This window comes from Hemicordylus capensis, chromosome 2 (genome assembly GCF_027244095.1).
Source record: "Hemicordylus capensis ecotype Gifberg chromosome 2, rHemCap1.1.pri, whole genome shotgun sequence".
NCBI lineage: Eukaryota > Metazoa > Chordata > Lepidosauria > Squamata > Cordylidae > Hemicordylus > Hemicordylus capensis.
In genome coordinates, this window is record NC_069658.1 from 166,704,104 (window position 1) to 166,715,033 (window position 10,930).

The 10,930-nt window shown below is 46.6% G+C and overlaps 1 long non-coding RNA gene across 2 annotated transcripts in view; it reads right to left on the bottom strand.

Moving 5' to 3' along the window:
- LOC128347192 (uncharacterized) overlaps nt 1–10,276 on the bottom strand; it is a 36,654-nt gene extending 26,378 nt beyond the window's left edge. The window contains exon 1 of one of the 2 annotated variants that reach the window (XR_008317436.1): nt 10,196–10,276. This is a non-coding gene — a long non-coding RNA (uncharacterized LOC128347192). Of the gene's footprint in view, nt 1–5,029; nt 5,149–10,195 lie in introns of those variants that run through there. The other variant, XR_008317437.1, reaches the window with a different exon arrangement.
- Nucleotides 10,277–10,930: the final 654 nt, after the last annotated feature.

Below are 10,930 nucleotides of genomic sequence, written 5' to 3' on the forward strand. Positions count from 1 at the left end.
CTATGTGGCTTCTTTGAATACTTAGCCAACAGAAATTGAAGAACCAGGGCATGATCCAAAGTGGATCTCCCCTCTCTAAAGCCCGCCTGCTCTAGAGCCAGGATATCCCTTTCCTCAAGCCAATCTTTTAGCTTTAAGTACAGATGTCTTGCATATATTTTGCTAATTATGCTTAGCAAGCTGATTGGACGATAATTTTTTGGATCACTCCTAAGTCCTTTTTTATAAATTGGGACCACTATAGCTGCTTTCCACTCATTTGGTATTAACGCTGTTACATCTATAGCCGTGAAGAGAGAGGAGAGGAGCGGAACCCACCAGGTCATATTTGCTTTTAGAGCCTCTAGAGTGATACTGTCAATTCCAGGGGCTTTCCCCAAAGGGAATAAACTAATCAGCCTCTCCGCCTCTGCATTTGTTACAGGGGTCCACACCGGGATATCCAAAGTCTGGAGTTGCTGTTCAAAGTCAGTGCTACCACTGACTTTGATGGCTGGATTTTGATACAATCTACGAAAGTGGGCTTCCCAGATTTCAACAGAAATACATGGTGGGAGACAAGGTGTTGATTTATTTAATGCAGGGGTCACCAATTTCCAAAACCTAATCTGATTTATCTCCTCGGCCACCTCTATCAAAAGTTTCCAACCCTCTTTGATTGATGCCTCCTTCTTCCTCTTAATTAGTTGTTACTGTGCTTTCTTTTTTGCAACCTCAACTCTAGAAAATCTACCAGGGTCAATAGTAAAGCTTTTAAAAGCTCCCACCAATTCCATTTTTGCTGCCTGACATTCTTTGTCATACCATCGCTTGGATGGGAGTTGGGTTGGGTGCATAGACTCCATATTAGAATTTGACATGGCCAGGAGAATACGATTCACAATATTTTCATAGTAACCAAGGATGTCTTCCATCTGATAAATGGGGGATAATTTTAAAATCCAGTCCCACCATTTAGACATCTCCACAGAGTGCAGCAAAGCAGAAACTTGCAAAACACTGCTTTTTGTCCACTTTCTACCTGGAACCAAATTTTCAGTTTTTCCACTGGCATTTACACAATCTAGCACAGGTGTCCGGTCAGTTACCCAAAAGCAACACTCAGGGGGAAGATGATCACTTTCAGGGCGAGGGATCACCCTGAAAAAAGCCAAATAGGGTATCATATTATGGGAAATGGCCATATAGTCAATCAACGAAGGATTATTGCCGGTCCAATGAGTAAAATGGGCTGGATGATCCAACTCTATAGCACCATTTAGAATATGAAGATCAAGCTGGTAGCATATCATTAGTAGTCTAAACCCTCTCACATTTAATCTAGCATCTCTGGAGAGTCTAGACAGCAGTGGAAAAGGAACAAAATCATCCTCAAAATGACAATGAAATCTACTCAAAAGGGAGTTATTAACCAACCCAAGCCAGGCATTAAAATCCCCTGCAACTAAAATCTGTGAGCCAGGGTACTTTGCTTCAAGAGAGGATATAAAATCCTCTAACCTATCCCAAACATCATAGGTCATAGAGCTGGACCTTTCTGGAGGGATATAGACCGAAATCACCAAGATTTGAGCACCACAAACATCAACAAGAACTGCAAGCGCTAAATCATCTGATCTGCCAATCTGGAATGACCTTAAGCTGAACCTGTTTGAAATTAAGGCAGCAATTCCTCCCTTGGCACGATTAGCTCTTATACCTGGTTTGGCATCTATAGAGAAAGTTGTATAGCCTGACACTTGGAAAGGACTCACAGCCCAAGTCTCCAGTAAAAGTAAAATATCATAAGTTGCTAGGAATAAAATAAAGCCGGTATCAGCAGAGCATCTCCTCCACCCAGCAATATTCCAATTCAGCAATTTTAACTTAAGAGCAGCACTTATAAGTCAATTTCCATCACCAGAGGCTGGAGTCTCCTCTACCTCCGCCTCGTGGGGACCAAAACCGCTAAAATCGTTGGTTTGGTTAATTAGCTCTGCTGCAGAGTTGCCTCCCCCAACTTGCTCATAAGGCCGCAGTTGTGTCTGCTGGTCCACCAATCTGGTCGCTGCCAACGTTTCTGAGCAAACAGGAGAACCAGAAGGGGAATTTGAGCCTAAAGAAGTAATAGGGGGGATAAGCACTGTTGGTGGATTCAGAAGTGTGTTTAATTCATCAAAACGGGGATCAGTCAGTATTCCCAGCCACTTATTTTTCTCCTCCTGTGGATGTTGAGTTAGGGCCGTCTCTACAAGACTGGTAAGTGCCTTATTGACCAAACCGGAGTCTAAAAGGGGGACAGCACAGAAAGGAGAGATTCCCTTTGGGTCAGCATTATCCGGTATTGGCATTTGAGCATCTGCAGAGTGCGATTTATTATTTATTTATTTATTTATTTATTTAGCACATTTTTATACCGCCCTAACCCAAGGATTTAGTCCACTGGGGGCCTTCATTTTCCATGCACTTAGACAGAAGTTCCTGGTTTTCCTGATGACAGGATGCAAATGACTTAGGAGATACCACCTCCATTAGATTTGTCTCCTTTATGTCCTCATCTAAAGGAGAAGCTAAGGCATGGAAGGAGGCATTGATAAAGTCTTGTATCCTTTGTATTTGTTCTGTCAGCTTAACAGTTTCTGAAGGGGAAAGATGGCTAAATGACCGTTCAGCTTCATCTTTATCATTCCCAGGGTTCTGTGATTTTAAAGTACAGTTGCAGGCGCATTTTCTTTGATGGACAGTTTCAGGGCCAGTAGATTTTTCATCTCTAGATCTAAGCTTCCAATGCGATATATGTAGATCTTTAAAACATCTAGTTACTCTGATCCCATATTTGGCAAGATATCTGTTGGAACGTAAAAGGGTTGATGGACTCTACAAGTCAACATGATCCTTTTACAGCCATTTGAATCAGGTAAAAATTTACAATGCATAATGTCATCATATGTAATAGATTTCCTTGTCAATAGAGCAATAGAACGAACTATAGCTGCCTTAGGATGCCATTTGTTATAGTTTATTGGGATTTTTGATATTGATAGCGTAACATTATTAGGCTGCAACACATATTTAGATTTGGAGAGATGTCCTTCTGAACTTGCTTGAAGGAAAGACTGAGATCTATCTTCAGCTTTAAACATTGCCAAATGGGGCAGAAAGCAGTTGGAATTACTACAGCCGCATCATAAGAGTTGCCAGTCTGTTGCAATAGAGGTGATGGGGTGATAGTTTACTAAACTTCCTATCAAGCTTATGCATATTCTCCAATATCAATTGTAAGGTGCTAGCAGTCAATTTACAAAATCGAGAGAGTAGTAGTAGTTAGCCAGCTTAATTCTGATATAGGCTAGGCTGGGCTAGCTGAGGTCTTATCTTCGGGATTCTTTGGATCGCTGCCAACATCCTCCAGCAAAGTTACCACCTGGGGTTCTTGTATTTTATTTGCCTTATTCCCAAAGGGGATTGAGAAACATCAGTTCTGCAGATAAAATAATCATCCACACGGGATTGCTTAGCGTTTTGTTCACCTTCTGCAAAATCTGGAGAATCTTCCAGCATTAGACTAGAAGAAGAGCTCTGTCGAAGTCTTTTATTTTTGACCATTGCTGACTCACTTATTAGCAACACAGCTGAGGCAAAACAGAGAATGTCTTATCAAGGTTCTTGACGACAGTTGTCTCAATTTAGAGAAGATTTATGGTCAGCCCAGTTTCCAGCAAAGTCCAGCAAACAAGATAAGGTAATAAAATTTCCTTTATCTTAATCAGAGCAAAGAATTAGACATAATCGGCAAAAAACTACTACCAGAGCTGCTTCTAGTGCATCCTCCCTTCAGCGTGCCGGCTCCAAGTTTAAGTTTTTCTATTTATTTATTTAACAGACTTCTATACTGCCCCAAACTTGCATATCTGGGCAGTTTACAATTAAAATAATATAAGCATTAAAATCATTAAAATTAGAATCTTTTGCAAACAAGGATTATTAAGAAAGCCTGGCTGAACAAATTTGTCTCCAGTATGTCTTCATATGTCTTCACCATAAGAGTGATATTCTACCCAAAAAGAGAGCTGATATATCCAAAGCTTATATAATTTTTGCTGACTGTTAAAGAATCCTGATATGGAAAAAGCCAAAGTGTACATGTGCTATTGTTGTGATTTGATTTGGGTACACTGCATGCACACTATGGTTTCCAAATAGTGGGACATAGTGGTGAATGAAATGAAAGGCATTAAGAGAAGGAAAAAGAAAGTAATCTGGCAAATAAATACATCTAACAAAGGGTTAAGCAACATCCATGGAATCTGGAAGACGGAGAGTAGGCACGATCCACATGAACATTTTGTCATACAGTGGAAGCAGCAGCAGAAGGCGCAGGGCAGCTGCAGACAACAAAAAGCAGAGCCGGAGCAGCCACCACCAGGAGCAGGAGGGGGTGGGGAGACAGAAAGAAAGGCAACTCAGCCAGACCCACAAGCAATAGAGTGCTGGAGCAGTGAGAGCAACCCCCAAGGACATTGAAGGTGCCCCAGCCCAGCAAGCGCGCCCCCTTTCGCACGTGTGGGGTATGAGTGTGGGGTCTGCTGGGTCCCCCCTTTTTGCTTTCCCCTCCTCCTCCTCCTCCTCCTCCTCCTCGGTTATGTGTACAGCGTTGCCCAACTCAAAATGGGGATCTGAGCCAAGCAGCCGCAGCGAGAGAAACCTAACTCCCCAGCACTGGGCAAAGTGTGGGATTCTGCTCGCCTTGTCGCCTGTTGCCGCTGCTGTGCATCCCAGCAGCTGCGAGCCTTCCCCCCACCTTTCTCTTTGCATGGCTTTTCTGCTTCTGGCCCCCAGACAGCAGCCTCTCTTCCTGGAACTCCGAGCCCCTACAGGAGAGAGAGGGGGAGACCTTTGATGAGAATCTCCTCTCTCTCTCCCCACCACCCCTCTTTTGTATTTTTATCATCAAAGGGAGACCTTTGACGAGAATCCCCTCTCTCTCTCCCACGCCAGCACCCCTCTTTTGTATTTTTACTTTCCTACCAGACAGTTGCTTGGGACTTACACAAGGGCACCTCTCCTCCACGAGCCTTCCAAGTGGGAACTGGTAGCCTCGAGTGCATGCGATAGGATAACAGCACGTGCAGCAGGGCATAGACAAGGCGGAAGGCAGGCGCCTGCCTGATACTCTCTTCTGTTTGCTTTGTGCCGCTGCAAAGTTGAAGGATTTTACTGGGCATGATCGGAGTTGTTTTGTTGTTGTTATTTTGCAGGGGGGCGGGTTGACCCAAAGTCACGGAGCGGCACTCACCCTCCAGGGACCGGCAGCGGTCCGGGGACCGGTGGTTGAGAAACCATGCACTACACCACCACTTGCTCCCGGCCACCCCAGTGCCCCCCAGGTCGAGTTATGGGTCTGCTGAAACCTCCATTATTCCCTGGGAGGGGGAAAACCTTAAAGAAGCGTAAACTTCAACAATTCCTAAGAAATCAGCCCTTTGCCCTATTCCTTTGGAATCTGGGTTGTGGCAGACACCCATTGGGGCACTGTTTTGCCCGTCAGGCCTCCTTTCTGCCCTGAATCTGTCCCAAAGAAATTCTTTAAAAACCAGCCCTTTTCCCAATTCCTTTGGAATCTGGGTGGCAGCAGGCACCCATTGGGGCACTACTACCTGAACCACTCTTCTGCCCCCAAAACCCTCTTTCTGCCCCCAAATCCACCCCAAATAACATCAACATCACACATCAACAACAGCAGAGGTTTGGAAAAAATCAGGCAGATTTCTAAAGGTCATGCACATCCACACACACCCCACTGCGGCCAAAATGCAATTGATCTACACACAACAGTGAAATGCACACTGCCCCACTAGCCAATGAGGGTAAAATTTACCCTTAAATTTGTTTAAAAGGAATAAGGAGGCAATTGCCAGCAGATCAGCCCGTGCTTTCGCTGGCCAATCTGCGGGCTGGAAGGGCTGGAAATTCAAACAGATGTCAAAACTCAAAATGGAGACTGAAGGAGAAAGACTTTCTGCGATTGCAAAATGGAGTTCCAAAACAGCTGAAACAACAAAACCTTTTGTATCCGAAACAGGGACATTTTGTTTTGGTTACAAAATTTTCTGTTTTGAGCATTGGGTGTTTTGTTTTGGCTACAAAACAGCCGAAATGGCCTGTTTTGTGCACAAAACGTTTTGTATCCAAAACGAAATTCACATCCCTACTTCCTGCTCCTCCCGTGTGGTGCTGGAGCCTTGACTGGAATGGCATACATCCCTGTGGCTGTTTTTGAGAGAAAGAGAGATGCTTCTGGGATTAAGCATACCCCTATAACACACATCTGTGTTCACAGCTAATTTGACCATACATTATTTATTCTGGCAAGGGCAAAGCTTTGTTTCTATATCCAAATAACTGCCACCACCAATATCTTAATTCCTATACTTTTCAGGTTCTAATTTTGGCAAACAATTTAACAGCTAAAGAAATTCCACTTTTGATTGTTTAGCTAAGGCCTCAGAACAGGATTTGTGGTCCAGATAAAGAAAACAACTCTTCTAAGTCTTTCCTTACTCACAGAATAATATTGATCAAATTTACAACCACCATTGGTTGTAAATTAGATTTTAACTAGATAATAAACTAGAAAATGAGATTAAAACACAAAATAGATCCACTTTCTTAACTACTAAGGAAGAATGCCCCTCCCAAGGCCTCGTGCAGCAGGGAGGGTGATTTGTCCCAGCCCCGCCTCTGCACGAGCCCTAGAAGACTGCCCATTGGTGGGTTTGTACTGAAGGGGTGGGGTTTAAGCGGCAGCTACTGCTGCTCCCCGCCCCAAACTTTCAGTTGGAGCCGGGCTTTCTCCTCCTCCCTCCCGTCCCTAGGTGCAGAGCGGGCTTCTGCCAGTTGTCCTTTGGGGGGTCACAACGGGGCAGGGACAGTGCGGGCTGGGTTGTCAGGAATGGGGATTGAACATCGGTGAGCACCCTTGGGCATTTAATCTGGTGGATTGGTCCAACGCTCCCTTGTGGTTTTCGTGGCCCAGGGATGCTGGTTGGCCATGAGGCCGGCTTCAGGACTTCGCAAATCCTAGGGCTCAGCGGTCCGGGAGCTGCGAAGGACTGAAAGTGTCCAGTCCCCTGCGGGGTTGACTATAGGAGCAGGTCGCTTACCTGCTTCTTTTCTGAGTCAGGGTGTGTCGCCCAATTAGGACACAGGCTAGGACTGTGAATTCTGAACCCGGTCTTTATATGCCTGCATTGTCAAGGGGGGTGGAGCATTTCCCTCCTATTGTCCACTACTCAACTAATTAATTCCAATAAAGTTGTGGCCCGTAATCCCAACACTTTGTGTCTGTGTCTTCTTGGGCTTGGGTCTGGAGACAATATAGCAATTCCCAAAAGATTAAATAGTTCTGCAGCATCTCTTTTCCACATTTCAGCCATAATTTCTTCTTTATTATATATACACCTCCTACTATCGCCACCTAATGGGACAGCGGGGAAATGACTTGACTAGCAAGCCAGAGGTTGCCAGTTTGAATCCCCGCTGGTATGTTTCCCAGACTATGGGAAACTCCTATATCGGGCAGCAGTGGTATAGGAAGATGCTGAAAGGCAGCATCTCATACTGCGCAGGAGATGGCAAATGATAAACCTCTCCTGTATTCTACCAATGACAACCACAGGGCTCTGTGGTTACCAGGCGTCAACACCGACTCGACAGCACACTTTACTTTACCTTTCAACTAGTATATACCAACTACCCCTCAGGTGTTGCCATGCCCAACTGTCCCAACTGCACACCAGTGCGCCCCAGGTTAAATCTTGGTTGTCGGTAATGATTGTATGTTTCTACATGTGGAAGACTCCACCTGAGTGCGTTCCTCTGATTCAAGTACAAGGAAATGGGTCAACAGGAACACCAGGATCATGCCCGCAGACTACTTTCCAGCTACAAAACACCTCCCTTGGGCCACTCAAGGAGGAGGCAACAGGAATAACGAAAGCAATAAGTGTACTTGCATGTGTAGGAACCAGCACATTGCTTGTTGTTTTGCTGAGACCACCATTCAAAGGCATCTTATTCTTGGTATGTGCTTATAGACATTAGTTTTCTCAAATGGGACCTTCTTGGCTCTTGGAGCTCCTCTTTCCAGGGAGATCCTTTGGTGTGCTCCCCGGAGCAACCAGAGCTCAGCCCTTGGTAAGCATGCTGCTTTACCTTGGCCTAGAGTTTCTCTGCCTTTCCAAAGGAGAATCAGCTTCTCCTGGAGCATTCCCACACAGGGCTTTACCCCAAATCTCCTCTAGAAGGGAGGGAGTGCATGTACATTACAATCGGATTCCTGCTGAGGTCAGTTTGATGTCTAAGCACCACACACACAAATTCCTTTTCCTTTTAGTTTCACCACATCCTGATTTATGTCCGAGTTTTAAAAATCCTGTTTATTTTAGGATAAACTGCAGTGAGGTGCTGAAGTAAGTCTTCACATTAACATGATAAGAGCAAGTCATGCCTCTGAAATGCAAATACTATAGAAAGCTGCCCAAAAGCAAAGAGTGGGAAAGGCAGTTTCCAGGCTTTTTGCTCTTTGAAAGTTTTTTTTGGGGTGTGTGTGTGTGTGTGTGTGTGTGTGTGTTGCTTTCCTTGCAAAAAATGAGCATGCAATCCAAGCTAGGAAATGGGCTGCAAAAGCAGAGGACTACAGGAGGACTGACACATTGTTTGTGTGTGTGTGTGTGTTGTGCGTGTGGGGGGGGGCAGCAGAAAGGAAAGCAAAGGCTGATGGCTAATTAAGCAGAAGTGTGTGTGTGTGTGTGTGTGTGTGTGTGTGTGTGTGTGTGTACTTCAACAGAGCCAGATCACAAAGAGTGATTTAGTTACAGTACTGAAGCCTTGGGGGAAAGGGAGGCATGGCATGCTTTCTCCTCTAGGAAGCCATTGGCCACAAGCAAAACATGGAAGTGAGCTGTGTGTGAACCTACACACAGAAAAACTTGGAGTAGAGAGGGGAGGGGCTGCTTCCCTAATGCTGTGAGTCTAATTTGAAGTGGCTTTACTAGCCGCTTACTCTGAGAGCTGAAAGCCCAGTCTATAAAGGCTCCTGGAATCCCAATTCACAGCGGCGGCGGCGGCAGCGGCACACAGTTGCCAAAACGGGGTTAGCAGGACTTAAGCAGGCTAGACTCCGGGAGCCACGCAGCTCCTTGAGTCCACTTTCCTGCAGTCATGAGAATAGCCTCATATTCTGCTATTTTTAATAAGAAAGCTAGTAAATACAGCTTGTAATCTAAAAGTATACAAAATCCCACAGAGAAGCAGCAGAAGGGGGAACAATGGCTGTGTGTAAATGAGCAATCATGAAATTGGGAAGAAAAAGGGGTTGGGTTTTTGTGTGTGGACATTTTTACCTCTCCAACCACCAGCAGCTTTGTAGGAGAAGGCAGTCACTGAGCCACAGCACAGCAGCACGATTTTTACTGCACACACACTCCTCGTTCTCCATCTGCTCCCTAGCCTCCCTGACCGTCCACTCCTTCTCACCCACAAATCCCGTACTGCCTATCCAGCTGGCTCCTGTGTGATGGGATGCCAACGTGTGCCTCACATGAGTCGCTGGCTCACACTGCACAGGTGCTGCGTGCGCTGCCTGCTCTGGCATGGGTAGAAAAGGAATCAGAGGAGCAACAGCACGGCAGGAGTACACACATGAGCTGAGGCGGCTGCCGATTAGAGAGGCAGGCTGCTAACCGCTCGCTCAGCCAGTGTGTACCGCTGGGGCCTGTCGAGGGAGGGAGGGAGGGAGGGTGTATGTGTGCAGCAGCCAGCAGGGCAAGACCACACGCACAAGTGGTGAGCCGAGGGCAAGAGTGACGCAGCCGGACCAGTGGCAGCGGAACAGATGATGGGGGAAAGGTGGCACAGTGGGGGGATGTGAGCAGCACGTGCCCTCCCAACATCGGCGCCCCCCCGTGATGTGGTCCTCACTTACCATGTTGCGCTGGCCCTGCCCTCAGCTCCTGAGGTGGCATGGTGAGCTACCTGGTAGAGCACAGAGTGTACCCCTTCCCATCTTCTCGGTTTTGAAGAAAATGCACTGCTTTTCCTTCCTGCCCCACTCCGGCTTTCCCCCCTCCCCAGTGAGGTGCAAAGCATGCCACTCTTTCCTCCCCTTTCTCTCCCCCCACCGGTGCCCTCTTTCGTGCCCCATCTCTTCCCCTACCTTAGACATGGTCACTGCTCTTCTTCACCACTCCCTCCGCTGGCATTTTCAAAACCCAGAGGGAAAGGGAGGGAAAGGAAGTGTGGGAAAGAGGGTAGAGTGCTGAGCTAGAGAAGCCCTCTTCTCTAGCCCAGCACTCTACTATCCTTCCTTCCGCTCCTTCCCTTCTGGCTTCTAAAATTCCAGAAGTGAGAGTGGAGGAAGAGTGGGGAGGAGGAGAGCAATCAGGGGCGTAGCTATAATTGAGCGAAAGGGTTCAAAGAACACGGGCCCCCAGCTCCTGAGGGCCCTCCAACTCCATCCCTCCCTAGTTCCTTCATTATCTCCCTCACTCTGGGGGGCCGTCAGGGAGAGGGATGAACACGGGCCCCTCTCCCCTAGCTACGCCCCTGAGAGCAATGCTGGTTCGTGTGCCGCTGCTGCCGCCACTGCTGCCGCCGCCAAGTCAGGTTTGGGGAAAGTGAGCAGACTTGGGCAGTGGGCCATCAGCTGCCTCTTGCCAGCCTGAGGCTGCCTCTTGCCAGTCAGCCACCTCACAGAGCTTTCTTGAATGGGCTGTCCATGTCCAAAGATGTTTCCTCAGCACATCATTCTAGAATTGAATGTATTGGAAGGCATATGCATGATAGAATGTCAGCACCAGTATTTGTTTTTCCAGGTCAATATTTCATGTTAAAGTAAAGGTCTGCCAGCTCAGCTGCCCATCTCAGACTTGGGACATTCAGTTTAGCTAAG